Genomic DNA, 19552 nt, shown 5'->3' on the forward strand with positions numbered 1-19552 from the left:
CTTTGTGAGACCCTGAAGCAGAGGGACTGGTTAAGTCATGCCTAAATTCTTGTCTACAGAAACTTTGAGATAACATGTTACATTTCATTAAAGTGCAAGTTTGGGGTAATATTGTGACACAGCAAGAGACAACTAATACACCTGCCAAATGGATATCTCATCGATCAGCATCATTCAATGAAAAGACCATTCTTTGCAGTGTCATCTTTGGCATAAATCAGACACTGAATTTTTTATAATAATGAGAAGTAAAAACCACCTAAATTTCCAATAGAGTTTTGATGAATAGCCCATGATACATTTTCCACCTGACTAAGAATAATCGATGGCCAAGAAAAATCATGAGGAAAAACAGCTAATTACATGGGAAAGTTTTCACAGTATATTATTTAAGTGAAAAAAAGGAGTTATAAAGTCATATGTTCAATTATATTCTACTTGCACAAAACGTGAGTTTTGCATGTATCTGCATTATGAAAAGACTGTTAAAATGTCTTTGGGAGGGGGTCCTGGGTGGCTCAGTCAGTTAAGCATCTGACTCTTGGTTTCGGCTCAGTCATGATCTCAGGGTCGTGGATCAGTTGGGCTCCACACTCAGTGCAGAGTCTGCTTCAGATTCTTTCTTCTTCTCCCTCCCCCTCTGTCCCTTCTCTCTCTCTCTCTCTCCAATAGATAAATAATCTTAAAAAAAAAGTCTTTGGGAGAGGGAGAATTACAAGTGTTTAACAACACTTTTTTAAGTGTAAATTTTAAAAATTTTCTACAGCAAATTGTCCACCACTTCCCTACAAAAAAAAAAAATCACTTTTATACACACACAAAGTCATACACACACATATTTTTTAAGTCAAAGAACAGTCCCTGCCTTGAGGGAATTTACAGTATGGTAGGAGATACGCTATAGACAAATAAGGGTGCTATAAAGTTAGACATTGTATATTCATGACCATGTGGAGACCCAACTTGAACTATCTTAACACAAAAGCCTCACAGACTGTGACTGGCCTTGCTTGGATTATATACCATCTTTGAACGGATTGCATGGGGTTCTAGGTCTGGATCAGGAGCGCCCCCTATGAGCCCTGCCTATCATCAGCACCTCATCGAGTGTGGTGGTGGTGGGGTGGAAGGGACTTCCTAATGAAAAGAGGGTGCCATAACCAGAAGAAAAAGGGAGATGTGACATTGAAAGACCAAACAAGGAGCAAAGGCACAGAGGAAGTGACACCTAACCTGAGTGTTCAAAGGTGAGGAGGTATTTCCAGGCAGTGAGGAGGGCATTTGAGGAGGATGGAGGGAAGACGGAGAGATAGAAACCAGATCCTCCAAGCTAAGATGTTGAGCCTTCATCCTGAGGGTAATGGGGAACCCCAAAATGATTGAAGGCAAGGATAGATGTGTTTGATAACCTTTGTTTTCCCTGCAAGGTACAATGCCTGATGAATACTATTACCAGCAAAAATAGTAATAATATTTTCTGTCTCCTGCATGAGACTCCATGAACCCTCCAGTGACTGTGAGGAGGATAGTTAGAGGAACCTTTGACAATAGCCTCCACTAAACCAGTGTGTTTCCATGTTTTTGACCATGACCCTCAGTAAGAAATACCTTTTATATCACAATTCAACTGAATTTCACTGAATTGTTTAAACAAACAAAAAAACACTGCCCTGGACTACCAACTCTATGATGGCAGTGACCATGACTGTATGACTCTTTGATTATCACTATACCTTCTATGTCTGGCATAATGCTTGTCCCATGGTGGGCCCGTAATATTACTATTATTACCAAGTACGTTTTCACTGAATGAATGGATGGGTGGATTGATAAATGATTCAAAATGCCTTGCTAACTACAAAGAGTTATATGGATGCAAACAATTAGCAACCAACTCAGAGCTATGTTTATGAGACTGTGTGTTAGACAAATCACCAGAGCAGGCAGTGGAAGGGGACGCTGAGGGCAGGGCAGAGTTGGAATTTAATGCCAACTGTGGGTGTTGCCCCATGTACCACATTGGAGTGATTCATACTACTTCCTGGGCCAGGGTCCTTCCCCACAGCCCTGCTTCTTCTCTTACAGACTGTGAGTAATTTCCGTGGTATATGGGGACCATGATTCAGAGAATGGAGATGAGAGGGTTTCCTTTGCTGGCCTAAGGATTCTATCTCAAAGAGAGCGCAACAAATGCACAAGTTAATATTTTTCTCTGAATAGGGACCTGGGTTTAAAAAGCCACTGTTGTAGATATCTTGAAAGTGCATTTGGCTCAGGCGGGTCACCAGGGGCCACTCAAGCCTGTCATTTCCTCCCTGCCTCTTGAAGCTTATTGATCAGTATCAGTTGCAAAGGCCTTCCCATGCGTTCTCTGTAACCAAGTTCTCTCCATAGAAAACCAAGCCAAGGAAATGACTTTAAAAGAAGCAGTCTGGCCAAAGATTAGCAGTGATAACTGGGGCTGAGCAATGACTTCCTCCCAATGTCAATATTCCCGCAGGTTTGAGGATTAAGATCCCATTTGAAGAAGGGCTTGTCAGAAGAAATAATGATTTTCTGTCTTTTTCAAAGAGCCAGAAATCTTCATGATGGACAAAGTCATCATTAAAGATCTTTAGTTCAGGACTGCACTAACAGCTTAATAGTTATAGACGACTGGGAAGGGGTGGGGGGAGGATTTCCAATACCAATCACAGGGAGCCTTTTTCATTCAACAAGCCAGTCAAGAGTTGAAACCACGTTCTTGAGAGGCCTTAAGCTTCAAGATTAAGGGACTTTGGGAACCGGCAGACCTGTGTTGGATTTGTCTTTCCCCTGTCTGTGTCTTTTAAGTAATCACTTTGGTTAAGTTAAAGAACACACCTTCCCTGATCCTCAGATTCCTCAGCTATAAAATTTCAAAGCCATTTGAGGATTAGGAAAAAAATATGGAAAAGCATCTAGCACTGTACCTAGCACGTAAGTGTTAAATAAATAGTTCTCATGGTGGTGGTGATGATGATGGTGGTGATGATGGTAATCTTTGTTATTATTATTATTTTGTTTTAAAGTAATGTGAAGAAATAGAATATCAAGTTCATATTCAGAATTCAGTTGGGAAGATGAGTTGTATTCCCAAATAAACACAGTGCCAAGCAGTATTTGAGAATAACTAGCTAGCACATTTCTATCTTCCTGCATTTATGCAAGCTGTTTCATCTACTAGAAAAGACTTCTCACACCATGTTCACCTTTTCAAACACCATTTCAAATGCTTCTATATAGAATGAAATAGAGGGGCTTTCCTTGGCCACTCAAGTCAAGCAAGCTGTCCTCCAAGCTCCCCTGTCTCCCCTACCCTTCACTTGTGTGATTGTCCCCCTGTAGCCTTTCAATAAATACTGCTTTCTACTTGAACTAACTTGAGTGAATTTCTGCATCTGCAACCAAAAGAGCTTCAATTAGGATACCACCAATGAATGTGGTTTTAAACTTTTTAGGGTGAGGGTGCTGGAAACAAGAGGACTGAAGCAAGCCAAGCAGAAGGTAGGATATGGAAGTCATGGGTTGATCATCAAAGGTGGTTCAGAACCCCTGAGATCTCTGTGGAGGGAAAGAGAGATGATAGAAAAGACTGGAAACACGACTGATTTCAAGAAGAACTTAGATAAATTCTTGTCCCACTAAATGAAATCACACTACCATTGAGTCCCTAGTGTGTGTAGCCAGCACAATCTAGGTACTGGGGAGAATGTGAAGAAGAGTAAACACAACCTCTGCCCTTCAGGAAATCACAGTTCCACCTACAACTTCTACTGAGTACAGATGAAGTGTAAGGATGACTCTCCAGCAGTTTTTTTCTCTCAGGGGTCTTAAAGCCTGACATGGAAGAATAGGGTGCTTTATAAATGGAAAATGTAAATATAATTGATGTTTGTATTCAGACCAGGAATAACAGTTCACAGTTATGACCTCCTGTGCCAAGCACAATGACAAATCTTTTATACATGTTCTTTGAAGGAAAATAAAGTGCCCTAGAAGTAGGTACTATTATCCCATTTTACAGATAAAGGGAGACTCAGAGAGGTTAAGTCTTTGTCCAAGATCATGAAGCTAGTGAGTAGCAGGACCAGAAGTCAACTCACATTTATATAACAACTGGATATCTATATGGAAAAAAAAAAAGGAATTTTGGCTTTTACCTCTCATTATATACAGATATTACTTTGAAATAAATCATAGAGCTAAAAGCAAAAGCTAAAACTACAAACTTCTAGGAGAAATCATAGGAGAAAATATTCACAACCTTGAGGTAGGCAAAGATTTCATGGACAGGACACAAAAGTTTAAACCATAAAAGGAAAAACTGATAAATTAGACTTCACCAAACAAAACAAAACAAAACACTACTGCACTTTGAAAGACACTACTAAGAAACTGAAGTGGCAAGCCACAGTATGAGAGAAAATATTTGCAAAGCAAATATCAGATAAAGGACTTGTAACTAGAATATAAAAAGAACTCTGAAAAGTCCATAAAGAGAGGTAATTCAATTAAAGAAAAATGGAGGATTTGGACAGATCCTTCAAAAAAGGTGATATATGAATGGCCAACAAGCACATAAAAAGATATTCAACATGATTAGTTAGAAGGGAAATGCAAATTAAAAGCACCATGAGATGCTACTTGATACAACTGAGAATGACTAAACTTAAAAGTACTGACAATACCAAACACTGGTGAGGGTGTGAAGCAACTGGAACTTTCAGATATTCCACTTTGGAAAACAGTTTGGCAGGTTTTTATTAAGTTAAACACACACTTATTCTATGACCCAGCAATTCCACTCTAAGATATTTGCCCAAGAGAAATGAATGCATATACCCACAAAAAGATTTTTACATGGATGTGTATAACAACTTCATTCATGATAATCAAAAGAAGAAACTCAAATGGCTAGACAGATTGTGATACATCCTCGCAATAGTATATTACTCAGCAGTGCAGAACTGTTGACATATGCAGTAACACTGATGAATCTCAAAAATTTTATGCCCAGTGAAGGAAGTCATGACCAAGATAGTACATACTCTATGATCCGATTTATGTGAAATTCTGGAAATGGCAAAACTAAGCTGCAGTGATAGAAAGTAGATCAGTGGTGGTCTAGAGTGGGGGTGGGGGAGGGGATTGGCTGGAAGGAGCAGATAAGAATTTTTTTGAGGTGATGGGGGTGTTTTACATCTCAATTGTGGTGGTGGTTGTATGGGTGCCCACATTCGTCAAAATTTATCAAGTTGTATGTGCCCTTAAAATGAGTACATTTTATTATATATAAATTATATCTCCAAAAATAATTTTTTCAAAAGGAGAGAGCCTTGAAACATTGTGAATTGTTCCACAGGTGCTGTGGCAGGGAGAGGGCCTCCACCAGTAGACATGCTGTGGAAGACGTTGAAGTAGACAAGGGCCGGAAACCTTCAGAGAACATTTTGGTTTATAAAATCACTCTCTGCTTTGCCAAGACCTTTCATGCTCTCAGAGGTTGCAGTCCCTTCTCAGGTCCTATCAGACACCAAGTGCTGGCCTGATAGGAACAGGACTGTCCAGAGGACAACAATAGGGAGAAAGGGGCCCATTTTTCCTACTTGGCTCCCTGGAACCTAAGACAGATAATCCGACTTGTTCTGAGTTCTCCCTAGAACCCTCATGCCTCTCTCCTCCTCTTACCTCACATCCCCGTCTCGCTTCCTTAGGAGCCTCTCTCTCTGGCTCTCACTCACCAGGTCCATGTGGCAGCACAGAGACTGTGCATAGCCACCAACTCCCAAGCCCTTTGCTTTCTCCAGAGGAACCACAGGACACACTGGATGGAATAAATCCCGCCAGTCACAAGTATTCAGACATTCTTGTAAGTACTGTTCTTTTAAAAAGCTGGAAAGTTGGGTTGAGGAGTTTGGGGCTATTATTAGCACCAAACACTATAAAAAGGAAATGCCACTGATAATCTTGGGTGGCTATATTTTTATATGGGATAATTCAAGTTTCCTTCTTTGAGTTCCCAGTCATAAGAAATCCTTAATAAAAATATTACCTCAGGTCATACCCTCAAACCCAGCTTAAACATTGTTGAAATCCATTGGGGCTATTCCAGTCAGGACTGACTAGGGGAACTAGGATTTCGTTTTTAGCCTAGTTTTATGGTTGCTCCCTTCTGTGCTGCTCAGGCCTGTTCTACCAGAGGAAAATAATCCATCAGCCCACATACAAATATTTACCTGTAGTGACTCTGTGGAGGCAGCATGGCAAAGGGGTTGGTATGCAGGTCAGACTTAACCAAGCTTGGTCCCATGGAGCATCAGGCAAGTTACTCAACCCTTCTGAACTTCCCCTAAAGATGGGTTGTTGTCAACCCTATAAGTTAATGCCTGACGCCCGGCACTTGGTGAATTTTCAGCAAATGTTAATTCATTATTCTGTGTTCAGTCATGTCTCTTATGCTGAGAACTGCAGAAGTGTGGTTTTGCCTTTGGAAAGTCTACACTCTTTCTTGATACACAAAGCAGACTGATGGGAGAATAAAAGAACAACAGAAATAATGAGATCTTGTGTCGGTAAAGTTGCTAAAAAAACACGTACTTCAGAGACACTGTGGGCCTCCCGCTTCCAGCTTTATTGGAGAGCAGTTTGTCAATGTGTGTCAAGAGCCTTTAAAATGTGTTTGCCCTTAAGAAAACAATTAAGCTTGTGAGCAAAGATTTAGAGTGGATATTAGAGTAGCAAAAAACTGGTAATAATCTAAATGTGTAACAACGGAAGTTCCATGAATATTTAGACATTACAATTGATGAACATTTACTCAAACCAGGTCACAAAACAATATGTACAATATGGGTCCAATCAAGAGTATGACCTGAAACATTGCTTTCGTTAAGAATTTCTTGTGACCAGGAGCTCTAAAAAGGAAACTTGATTTACTGCCATATAAAAATATAGATATATGGGTAAATGTATACATACGTGTAGAAAAGATCTATAGGCCATAGCTTAACACAATAGTTTTATGTGTGGGTGCTGCTTTTGAGTGGGTTTTTTGTTTGTTGTTTGTTTATTTGTATTTCTATAGAGATATATTGCTTTTATATTAGAAAGAAAAAGCTCTCAAAATTTAGAGAAACAGTTTGATGAATCTAGGAAAACAGAACAAATACAGCACAATAGGTAAGTAAGCAGTGACCTATATTTTGTTGACATTTCTAAGAATTCTAGGCCCTTTAGTTAGCTTTCCACAAATAACGCTGTTTCACTGTGTGACTTTGGGCAGGTTCTTCCCTTCTCTGGCCCTCAGTTTTCCACGCATAAAATGCATGAGTTGGGCTAGATCAGGGATGGCAAATGACTTTTATCTTGAGTGTCAGATTTGTATCATTGCTAGAGACTGCGTGGACCACCCCTGGGATGAGAGTGAATGTTTGAAAGCAGGCTAGAGCTCTGTGACTAACAATGTCTGTCATGGACATAAGCATGAGGAATGACACAGGAGGACCATGCAGCTCCTATACATAGACTAGATAACTTCAAGGTTTCTTAGAACTCTATGAGCCTGGGGCATCTTCCAGCAAAAATATTAATCTGAATTTGGGAAGTCACAGGGATTGGAGGTACACCATGTATTCGCTTTCCATCTTATTTTATGGGACCCAAGACATAATTTGGGGTTTATTGAGGAAGAAAATAGTCACGGCCTTTGTGTCTCCATTGTATTTGCATCCATCACTCCCATCCCAAGAACAAGGAATAAATCTGCAGCTGTTGTTTCAACCTCTTCAATCTGAAACAATGTGAAAACTACAGCTGTTAGAGGCATAAACCTGACTCTGGCTTTGTCCTTGGTCCATGTCTCATGTTTCATGGAATTCTCTAAAAGCCATACCTCTGGGAGTTGAGTCAGAGAAGGCCACTCTGTCAATCATCACCCTCCCAGGATCAGAAGCGTTGAGTGCTCATTCCCAAGGGGACTTTCTAGTATGAAGTAGAGCCCACTCCCGTCCTGATTCCGTGGAACCAAGCTCCTGAGAGGGGTGCTGATGTTCCTAAAGTCAAACGATGAGTTCAACTACCACCCAGCTTTTCCCACTAGCAAGCAGCCATGGATAATTTGGCAAACATCAGCATCTGGCTGCCAGGAGGTTGGCTATTTGGAGGAGGGGGCAGGCTGGAGGGCTTTCCTGCATCTCAAGTTAACCACACTAATCTACCCTAGCTTCCACAGAGAACAGCAGGCTATATTCAGGGATCTCAGCAACAGCTGTGCTTTCCAAACCAAGATGCTGTTCAGAAAGATGATACGAATGTAGGCTATGTGTTTCAGCAGGAGTTGGTGGGACTTTCCTACTCAAATGGCCCTTTGTGTGCTTCTAGAAGATGGGGCATTAACCTCACACGTGGCTAACCCATGATGGATGACTTGGCATTCTCAATTTACATTTGGCTGGTGGTCAGAACTGAACTGTCAAAACGCCTGGGTATCTGATGGACAGTGCCTGGCTTGTTCAGACTTGTTTCTGATGAAGTGGGTGGATCCTGGGGCTTTTGCTCCAGCCAGATTTGATAAGCTAAACAAGGTTGGAGTGTTACAAAGGCTGACTTCAGTGTTCCCCTCAGGGCAGCAGCATTCAGTGTCCTGAATCAGTGGCCTCTATCATCGACTTCATTTATATTCAGTGTCTTTACCTACTTCTGGGTCTTCTCTGACATTTACCCACTTGTTGCAAGTGTGGTTCTGCCCAAGACGGAGGCATCAGGAGCACAGGGCCTGTGCTCAAGTTGCTTCTACTCAGCTCCATAAAGTCATCTGCTGGGTCTTATTGCCTTTGTAATAAGACATTTTGCAAGTACACAGTGCTTCTGGGTTCATCAGTGCTCTGGACTGTCTTCTCAGGGCAAGGGGAGTCCGAAGTTGCCCTGCTGTACCCCTACTTGTCATGGGCCTGCACCATGCTATGAGAAAGTTCAACACTCCCAGGCTGGAGCGTCACCCCCTCCCTTCTCCTTCAAACTAGAGTGGAGAAGGAGCTACTAAAAATTTCAGAATGATTCAAACATCTTGGCTCCCAACCAAAGTTGTGAAGGGAACTCGGGCCAGCCTGGTACACCGGCTCCTTGAGTATGACAAGGATAGCACACGGGAAGAGCTCAGCTAAGTACAAGTCTCACAAGAAGTTATGAACCCAGAATCCAGGCATTATAATCCTAACAAAGGATCCAAGGAAATGATCCTAGACAGTCTCCTCTGGCCTGGCAGCCCTTTACTCCATGTGGGTGCTGAGACTGGTGTGTGGGCAGCTCCCCCATGAGGAATGGGTGCCTGGGGTGAGGGTGGAGGGTGGCTGCATCTGCCATCATGGACCCCGGATTCTATAGGAGGCCTTTGCACTGGTCACTGGCTTAGGCCACAGTAAAGCAAAGAGCAACCTCACTAGAGTGAGATATACTTTCACTTACCCTTAAGCCCAGGCAGCCTTTATGACGTGGCCTAGTTCAGAGTTATCAAGAGAGCCTCTTAGAAAGTTTAACTCCTTGGAACCTTCTCAAAGGTCATATATTTTGAGGTCTGGCTCTGCATTTACTTATAAGAATGGAGTCTAAAGAAAGGAACTTGTTTTGGCTAAAAGGCTGTTGTCTCAGTGCTGGTAATTACAATACATGTAAGAAACAATTTAAATTCCAATAGTAAGTGATTGGTTAAAGAAATTATAGTCTATCTATATGAGTATACCATTAAAAGTTGTATTCTAGATTGGTACCTCCTGGTGTAAGTCCAACCCACCACCTAGGAAATATTCTGATCAAAACTCTAGATCTACCTACTAATTGATAGAAAATTTACGGGACAAAGGAACATGTTAAATGACATCAAGAGGATACAATCTGCAAAATTCGGAATGTAAGCACTCTACAAAACAAACCTAGCTTCTTCTTTAACAAAAAACAAAACAAAACAAAGTGACACTAGGAATACATAAAGAAAGGGAGACTTAGTATATATCTGAAACAAATGCAGTAAGTAGACCTTGCTTAAATCCTGTTTGAAACATGTAATTATAAAAAAAAAAAAAAAAGTCATTTACGAGACAATTGGGAAAGTTGAACACTGGATATTTGATGCTACTAATGAATGATTGCAATTAGTTAAAAGAGTCCTAATCTTGGGGCACCGGTGTGGCACAGTTGGTTGAGCATCTGACTCTTGGTTTTTGGCTCAGGTCGTGATCTCAGGGTTCTGAGATAGAGCCCTACATCGGGCTCTGAGCTCAGCATGGAGTCTGCTTCGGATTCTCTCTCCCTCTGCCCCTCCCACTTGTGCTCTCTTTCTCAAATAAATAAATCCTTTTTTTAAAAAAAAGAGTCTTTTAGAGAGATATACTGAAATATTTATGGACAAAATAATATAATATTTGCAATTTGCTTTTAAAAAATCCATTGAGTAAAGGGAGTAGGGGGTATACAATTGGTAATTGTTGAATGTGGGTAATAGGTACAGGAAGTTTATTATAATGTTAATACTATTTTTGTATAGTTTAAAATTATCATAATAAAAATTTTTAGAAAGCATGGTGTAGAGGAAAATCTAGTGTCACAGAAAAGTGTTTATGACATATTACATAAAAAAAAAAAAGAGAGTCTACAAGGGGATTGTATCTTAAGTTCCATGATGATCTCGTTTTTGTAACTGTGTGGGTATACATATGAAAGAATCTGCAGAAATACATGAACCAAAATGATAAATGAACTATGATCAATTTTGAATGACCGGCATACAGTAATTCATACTTTTTTATGGTGTTTACTACTGTGAGTTTTTTTCCAATAATCATTGTTACTCTTATAAGCAGAAAACAACAATAAATCTATTTACAATTAGAAAAAAATATATGCATAAATATATTTGCACAGAAGTTACAGGAGGATAGTACTTATGAATGAATTTGGGGCTTTTCTGTGTTTTCCTAATTCATGCAAGGAGTACAGTTTGTTGTAAAAAGAAATTTAGAACAAGTAAACTTCAGCTTCATATTAAGGCATTTTAAGAAAATGTCTCAATACTTCATAACTAGCAGTTTATGATTCTATGTCTGTACAAAGTTGAACTTCTCCCTGGCAGACCTGAGTTCTGCTCTTCCAACAAGGAAGAACGCTTGATGTGACACAAGTCAATGGCCATTCTCTGGGTCTCAGTTTCTTCACCTTGTGTTTTTCATGAAACTCAAAGGAGAAAGCAAAGTGTTCTGATTGGCTTTATACAAATGCCAGAAGGTGGTAGTGGCTAGTACCCTCCCAATAATTATACCATCACATCTTAAGGAGCGAAAGAAGCCAACACTTGGGCAGGTGGACACCTGAGTAAGACAAATTTATTTCCCTCCCCATCATGTTCTCAGGATTAGCCTTGTTCTAGCAACTTGGAGGTGTCCCAGAGACATTATAAAATAGAGTGGGGAGGGGGGTGCTGTGTGCTGTTGCTAAAAGGGAAGAGGGACATGACTACTGCTCATAATACGCCCCCAACATTGTGTACCATCATTAATCCTCCAAAAAATCCTATGAGGTATGTATATTAGTCTTTTTGTTCAGATAACAGGTTCAGAGAGGTAAAGTTACTTGCCTAATGTCACACAGTTCCAGGGTGACAGAGCAGGACTCTTTTCTAGTTATGTCTGTTCCCAAAACTGTCAGAAATTCTTAAACACTATTCCATACAGCATCACCAGAGGTAAAAAAAAAAAAAAAAAAATGTACATTGTGAAGAGTATCCACTGAGTTTCAAGATGTTGACTGGCTCCTTGCACCACGTGAAGGGGCCTTTTTATATGTCCCTGTGTTTGTCCCGACCAATATGCAAGAAATAAAAACCTACCACCATGGTAAAAAATGCTGGAACTAGCTAACTGGCTCAAGGACCAGTGTAGGTAGTTATGAAGCTAAGCTCTGTGGTGAATGGAACCAAAGACTCAATGTCTGGATTCTCTCTCTGTCTTCCTGCCTCTTCTTCTGTGTTGGTGTCATTTGCTCCTACCAGAGATGAGCCTTACCCCAGAGAGAGGAAATATGGCCATGGGCAGCTCCAAAGTCATTTCTTAGAGAATCATTTTCGATGAGGGAAGCAAAGTTGTCCCACCATGTCCACTTGGAAAAATCCTTGTGAAGGCTCTGACTGGCCTGTTGAATAGCACAACCAAGCCTGGACCCAACACTGCATCCAACGCACTACTGTGATTGCCTGCACCAGAGAGCCACTTGGCTTCAAAGGATCCCCAAAAGAACAGGTGGGGAGTGATATTCCCAAGAGGGAAAATGTGGAAGTCCCTCATTGTGCTCTGGAAGGTGGGTGACAAAATTAGGGATGAGTCGATGGCCCTTTTAATCTTACAGCTTCCTTTCATGTTTTCTTTTACCTTAAGCTAGCTCAGCCTTCCATATGTGGTGGAAGAAAGTTCCATCAATCTGTGAGTTGCAGTTGAGGTAGATTTTATTCCAGAATTGTTTGGCAGCAAGGGAAATACGGTGAAGCAGGAGGAGTGTTGAGTTTGGTCGTAGAGAGACTTGAGTTCAACTGTCAACTCTTTTGCTCACTTGCTGGGTTGCCTTTGATAAGTCACTTCTCTTCTTTAAGTCTCCAGATTTTTCACTGGTTAAATAAAGATGCTAACACCTGTTTACAAGCTTCTTGTGATGATTAAGTGAGATAATCACATAAAATAGCAGATAGAGTGGCACACAGCAGATGCTCAACAAAGTGTAGCTTATTTTTAATTAATTCAACAAATACTTACTGAGCATGTAATACATTGCAAGGCACAGTGCTGGGCATCAGGGATCATGAATCAAGAAAGAAAGACAATGTTTCTATTCTCCTGGAGCTTCTCCCAGCAGGGGTTGGTGAGGAGAAAATAAACAAGGAAACAAATAAGATAGTTACAGATGGTGATAACTACTTTGAAAAAAAAAAAAGAAATTGTTTCCATGCTTGTATTTATTATTGGTATTAAAACCCTCCTGTTCAATCTCTCTCCACCGCTTTATCTATGTGTTGGGAGCATTCTCAAGAGTTCAGCATTTACAGTGAGCTTGAGCTTGGAAAGGCATTAAGCTATTGGCTCCTAAGTGACATGAAGAGGAAAGGAAAATGGACTGATGATGGGAGGAAAATTCTGACGCTCTCCTACAGGATATCCAAGTGCCATTTTGTCAACCATTGCCTGGTGGGCTTCAGAATCACCTGGGGGAGCCTTTAAAAGATACAGTTCCCAGTTCCCATCCTCAAATGTTCAAATTCTGGCAATCTAGGGTGTTTTTTAAACTCCTTTTCTTTTCTTTTTTTAGTTTTTTTATAGGCAATCAGATGAGAAGCACTCTTGCCAGCCAGTCTATGAATTCCATTAGTCACTGAGGCTGAGAATACAGAGCTGTGTCTATTGCTCTCTGGCTACCATATATTTATGTTTCTAGTTTCTAGGATATTTGTCCCCATTGGCCCTCAAGGAGTTTAGAATCTAGAAGGATATATGAACAAAGGTGTTGTGGGAATATAAAGCAGGAACAACTTAGTCTGTGAGGGTTAGACAAAACTTTATGGAAGGGAAGAATCCTGGATAAGTTAGAATTAGCTGCACATGACAGAAAACACAAAATTATAGTGGATTAAACTGGATAGAAATTTGTTTTTCTGTCATATAAAGGTCTTGAGGAAAGTAATCCTGTGCTGGTATGGTGTTTTAGATTCCTCTCTTGTTTTTTCATCATTCTCAGCATGAGGCCTATACGGTGCAAGATGATTGCTCAGATTCCAGCCCTTACTTCTGTATTCCCCCCAGCAAGAAGGACAAAGGAGCAAAGAAGGGCATAACCTCTCCATTCAAGGGTACATTCTGGAAGTTTCTCATGAAAATTCCTTTGACATCTTATAGTCCAGTACTTAGGTACATTCAAGAAATGAAGCATAGCTAAAAATAGAGAGTTCTATTACCAAAAAAGAAAAGGAAAGAATTGGGAGACAATTGGAAGATCTCTAAGCTGAGATATGAAGAATGATTAGCCATTAGGGAGGGTAAGTCATAGAGTCGACTCAAGAAGAGCGGACTAGTGTGTCTCCTTCAGCAGGATGGGACACCATGCCACACTTTTCTTTCCACATGCTCTGTTTATCATCTTTCATACTGGGACCCGAAGTCCACCTAGAATAAGCCTACCTACCGTGGCCATTCAGTGTTCAGTTCTAAAACGACCTCTAAAATGATATCAAAACCCCTCATGTCACTGGAATAATGGCTGCTCAAAGGCCCCCCCCCCCCCCCACTCCTTCTGGTCTGTAAGAGAGCTCACTTTGAAATCACATCATTGAAATTACCAGGACAGATTACTGAAACCAATTTGGAAAAACTACAATCCTAACTCTTTCATGTGGTTAATTATGGCACATCTGCCTGAAGCAATATTGTGCAAACATGAAAGGTAATCAATTATAAAGTCAAAGAGCATGAGAAATAGCTCATGATAAAACACTGAGGAAGTACACAATAGTGTGTGCATGTGTCATGATTATAATTATATGAAAGAATGTGTATGTGGACAAATATTAGAAAACACATCATAAAACAAAAGAAATTATTGGGTGGATGAAAGGTTTTTCTTTTCTGAAAACCAGTGTGGTTACATTACCTTTATAGCAGATACAGTTTGAAATAAGTCTCACAAACTTTACTTGCTGTCAAAGGTAGGTGTGCTTAAGAATTACCCAAGGAGCTTATTAAAAGTGCAGATTTCTGGGTTCTAGCCAGAGAGACTGTGATTCTATAGGTCTGGGAATGACTGCATTCTTAACAAGCATCCCAGATCATTTTGTGGGAAGTGGTGCACTGTCCACATTTGAAAAACTCTGTCCTAGCTAGTGTTTCAGAGACACCTAAAAAAGTATAGAGTTGAGACATTATCTGTGCCAAAGTAGCTCAGCTTTGTGTTGGGCTAAAGACTATGCCCAATAGGTATGCCTGGGTGACTCAGTCAGTTAAGTGTCTGCCTTCAGCTCAGGTCATGATCCCAGGGTCCTGGGATGAGCCCCGCATCAGGCTCCCTGCTGAGTGGAGCCTGCTTCTCCCTCTCCCTCTGCCTGCTGCTCCCCCTGCTTGTGCTCTGACAAATAAATAAAATCTTAAAAAAAAAAAAAAAAAAGACTATGGCCAATATTCCTCTACCTTTGTTGGGGAAAACAGTGAGAAAATTTAAAACAAAGACTCTGTATTAACAAAAATTCTTTCTCTATCTGGATTATAAAATGAAATATTGCTAAAAGGTACAGCTTTGATTATTTTTCTTTTAGTCTTCCAAGTAAACGTGGAGCTGTCTGATTAAAGCACCACAGGTATTAATAGTTACATATCTCCAGTTCTCTCACAGACCCTACACATCCTGTAACTTACCCCCACCTCACGCCTTTCTATTAAACCTGACACAAGTTCGACTGTACTCTGCTTTTGTGAGAGAAGCGATATGATTTCAAACTCTACATTTGGATAGTACGGTCTGCATAAGCCAGCCCTCTGGATGATTCTATATTCATTTTAGTCAATTGGGTGACTAGCTTATCTCAGTTTGCCAAGGACTTTCCCGGTTTTAGCATCGGAAGTCCTGTGTTCCGGGACTCCCTACCGCACAGTACTGGGCAAACTGGGATTGTTGGCCACTTTACACCTTTCCATTGTCTATGACCTACATACTTAGCAATAGCTGAAAAGACATTTTCCAGGAGGGGTTTGTCAGTCTCCACAGACAGTGTCTCAGGGAACACAGGCAAATGCTTAGCTTTTTGAAAATATTCCCTTGAAAAAGAATACATGTAAGACGCTGTTCATTATTTTTAGAAATCAAACATTTCCCTGGTTTCAGAAAAGGAGCCAGAGATATAAGGGTCTAGCAAGCAGAACCTCCAACTTCTCTACAAGCATTCATCACTTACTGAAAAGATTTGTTTATGTCAAAATCATCAGAAAGGAGACAGGTAAGGTTGCGTCAAGTAGTTAGAATGCAGAATGTAGAGACAAAGGGTACATATCTGTCTAGAGGATGTGGAATTTTTTATCAAGAAGAATTAGAATGTAACTCCTTATACACTTGTTTTTAGAAAGCTGATTTTATTATGAAGCCTTTGGAATTTCTCTAAAATTCAAAAAGTTTAAATGATTCAGAAAGCTAAAAATATGATGTGCTTCAGCAGTCTGTTCCAAAATGTAGGCCAGAAGTTTTTCAGAATTACCCTGCCCACATCAAAATTATACTACTTTAAAATATTGTAAGTAGTTCATAGAATCCCCAGAATTTCAACTTCTAACCTAACTACAACTTTCAAATGTAGCTTAGACTTTTGGCTCAGGAATAATCCTACTGACAGCTGGTTTACACTGTGGAAAATATACTTGTGTGGGAATTTAGCACATTTGCCCACTTGAATTCTTGGACGCAATATCAACTTCCATTAAAGAGCCAGTTTAGTAGAAAAAGGCAACTTACAACTATAAGTTTCAGTTCTTCACCCTTTTAAGATCATCAAATACTTAGCGCAAAAAAAAAACAAAACAAAACCCAGTTTATTTAGCCACTGCCTTCTTTCAATAAAGGATTTAAGGTGATCAATGCAGGAAACCATATGTGAAGTCAACAACTGAAAACCAAAGCCACCAGCTATAAATGTATTAACATTTTCCAAAGTGGATTCTCTGAGATGTTAGCAGACATTGTTAAAACAAAAAAGGGAGTCTCAAGCCAGTAAGTTTGGGTAGCATTGAGATAAACTGTTAAACATGATTCTTCACTGCAAGACTTTTGAGAATCTTTACAATGATAATGGGCATTCACACTCCCCAAGGTGGGGAATAGCATGTGTTTCCCAAACTTAAATATTGTCAGAATCTCTAAAAGGCTTGGGTTCCAACTAACATATTTAGAGAAACACTGCTCTAAATTGGGATTATATTTATTTTTGTTTTATTTTCACTGAGAGCAGTTTTCTTAATTTGCAACTAGCCAGAGCAGCTTTGTCCAAAGCATAGAAAAGTTTGACATTTTAAACCTATTGACATTTCAACACACTTTAAAGAAGGCTATTCTTGGGGCGCCTGGGTGGCTCAGTTGTTAAGCACCTGCCTTCGGCTCAGGTCATGGTCCCAGGGTCCTGGGATCGAGCCCCTCATCGGATTCCCTGCTCCGCGGGAAGCCTGCTTCTCCCTCTCCCACTCCCCCCTGCTTGTGTCCCCTCTCTTGCTGTGTCTCCCTCTGTCAAATAAATAAATCAAATCTTAAAAAAAAATAAAATAAAATAAAATAAGATAAAGAAGGCTATTCTTATTACAAATATTACCTCTGATTTGTAATAAGGACAAACAAGGCAATGAAACCTATTAGAAAGTGCTTGTGGCTCTAAGCTTAGAGAATTTCACTCTGATGACTTGGAGAGGCAGATGAATTAGTGCCAATAGGGCAGGGCTTTGTTTAGTCTGTAGATCTCTAGTCAGAGCCAACTGTGATTTAAAGAGGTAGAAATGAGCAGATATGGGCATTTGTAGCTAGGCATGCTTATTTGCAATTGGGTTGCTTTTCTACATAAAAGCTACCCATATTTTTCAGCTCAAATTATATTGTGGATCTTTATGGAATCTAAACTCCTGACTTCTGATTCCAGCACTGTTGCCCATCCTCAACAGTCATTAAGGAGAAGAAAGGAAGGAATTGGTGGTGCAGGGCTAGCCCGAGGACAGATAGTTAGGAAACACTAAACTATGCCCTATAACATTCAATTTGTCTATAAGAATAAGGTCTGTCATCAAAACCCAGTTTAGTCACTACGGTGTTATTAAAATGAGATGTGATAAAATGGGTCAAACTGTCACACACATTTTTCCTTCATGTGTATAAACATCAATTGTAAAGACAATCATGTGTTGCTTTAGTTCCAACATGAGGTTACACGTTTGCTCTCTCCATCAAGATATTCAAGTTTTGCTCTTTAACCACATTGAAGTGACATTGCACAGAGTAATAAAGAATATAAAATATGAAAATGAAATTTTTATTGGGAAGAGAAAATCTTACATACAATTAAGTATAGGGCTGATGAAATGTATTAACAACCTTTCCTTAAGGAACAAATACAGACTTAGTACAGGAAGAAGTTGGAAGCTTAGAACAGGTTTCCATACAAAATTTCCAAGTAGTTTTAAGTAACAAAAATCTCAATTTGCATAAATTATACAGATCATTGAGGGAAAAGTGTATTGGTTTGTGGTTATTTCCGATCCTCAGTTCAGGTGCCTTGTAGATTTCTTCTACCATGATCCCAATTCTGTTGGTCCTGATCCTGTTCTAAATAGGTTCTCTCCATCCATAGTGGACACATGGACACATCACAAGGACACATCATAAGAATGATTTTTATTGCTCACTGTGAATTAAACAAATTCCATGTGCTCTTACATGAACTCCATGGTTTTAGAGACAGCTGCTTGCACCAAATCTGGAGGAGCTCTTCCATTTGGGGGGGGGTGCTTAAGTCACATGTACAACATGTGTAAAAAGTTTGAAAATGGCATCAGAGTATGTGCACAACATCTTTGTTGATACAGTTTCAAGTCTCATGTAAGCTAATAGGATCTGTGCAATTCTGGAGACTATTAAGTAAAAATAAATATCTGCACGTGGAATGGAAACCATCCTCATTTGAACAGTACTCGTTTTGCTTATTTCTATCCCCCAAACAGAAAACATCCAACAAGAACAATTTTATCTATGTTTATTTAATTATAACAAAAGTAGAACAATGCATACCAAATGGAAAAAGAAATCCAAAAAAGATGATGAAAATGTTTAGGAACAGAAATGACTAATTTAGCTGAAGGAATTACTCAAGTGCCATGAAAACACATTTGCAACTTATAATTGGTTATTAACATAAATTAAATTTAGTAACTGAGTCTCAATTCACTACTAAAAATTATCAAAATATTTTCAAACTGTTACATAAAAACAGACAATAAACACACTTTAAAGAAGGCTATTCTTGGGGCGCCTGGGTGGCTCAGTTGTTAAGCATCTGTATGCTTATGTATATCCATAAGTATTACATAAACACCAAGCAAAAAAGTCATATGAGAAAAATAAATAAATGTATCCTGAGATAAAATACAAATCACACTTGTCATGCCAGATTATACTCCCTATCCCCTCAATATAATTGTGAGGATTCAGTATTTTGCACATTCCAAGATAAAGTAATGATAATATATGTTGATACAAATTTCAGCCACAAAAATAAACTACTTCATATCTTAAATATTCCTACAATGAAACATCAGGACTCCAGTTTCACTAATCAAAACTTTATGAAGGTATAAATTACGTTTGATCTGACTCCTCAAATCATGGCTGAAAACTCTCGGCAAAGCATTCTAGGCTTTTTTTTCTCATACCAACTGACCCAGAATATATTTTAAGAAATGTTTATTTTCTGTGCATATTTTTTTTAAAA

Source organism: Phoca vitulina, unplaced genomic scaffold (genome assembly GCF_004348235.1).
Source record: "Phoca vitulina isolate PV1807 unplaced genomic scaffold, GSC_HSeal_1.0 scaffold6, whole genome shotgun sequence".
NCBI classification, from domain to species: domain Eukaryota; kingdom Metazoa; phylum Chordata; class Mammalia; order Carnivora; family Phocidae; genus Phoca; species Phoca vitulina.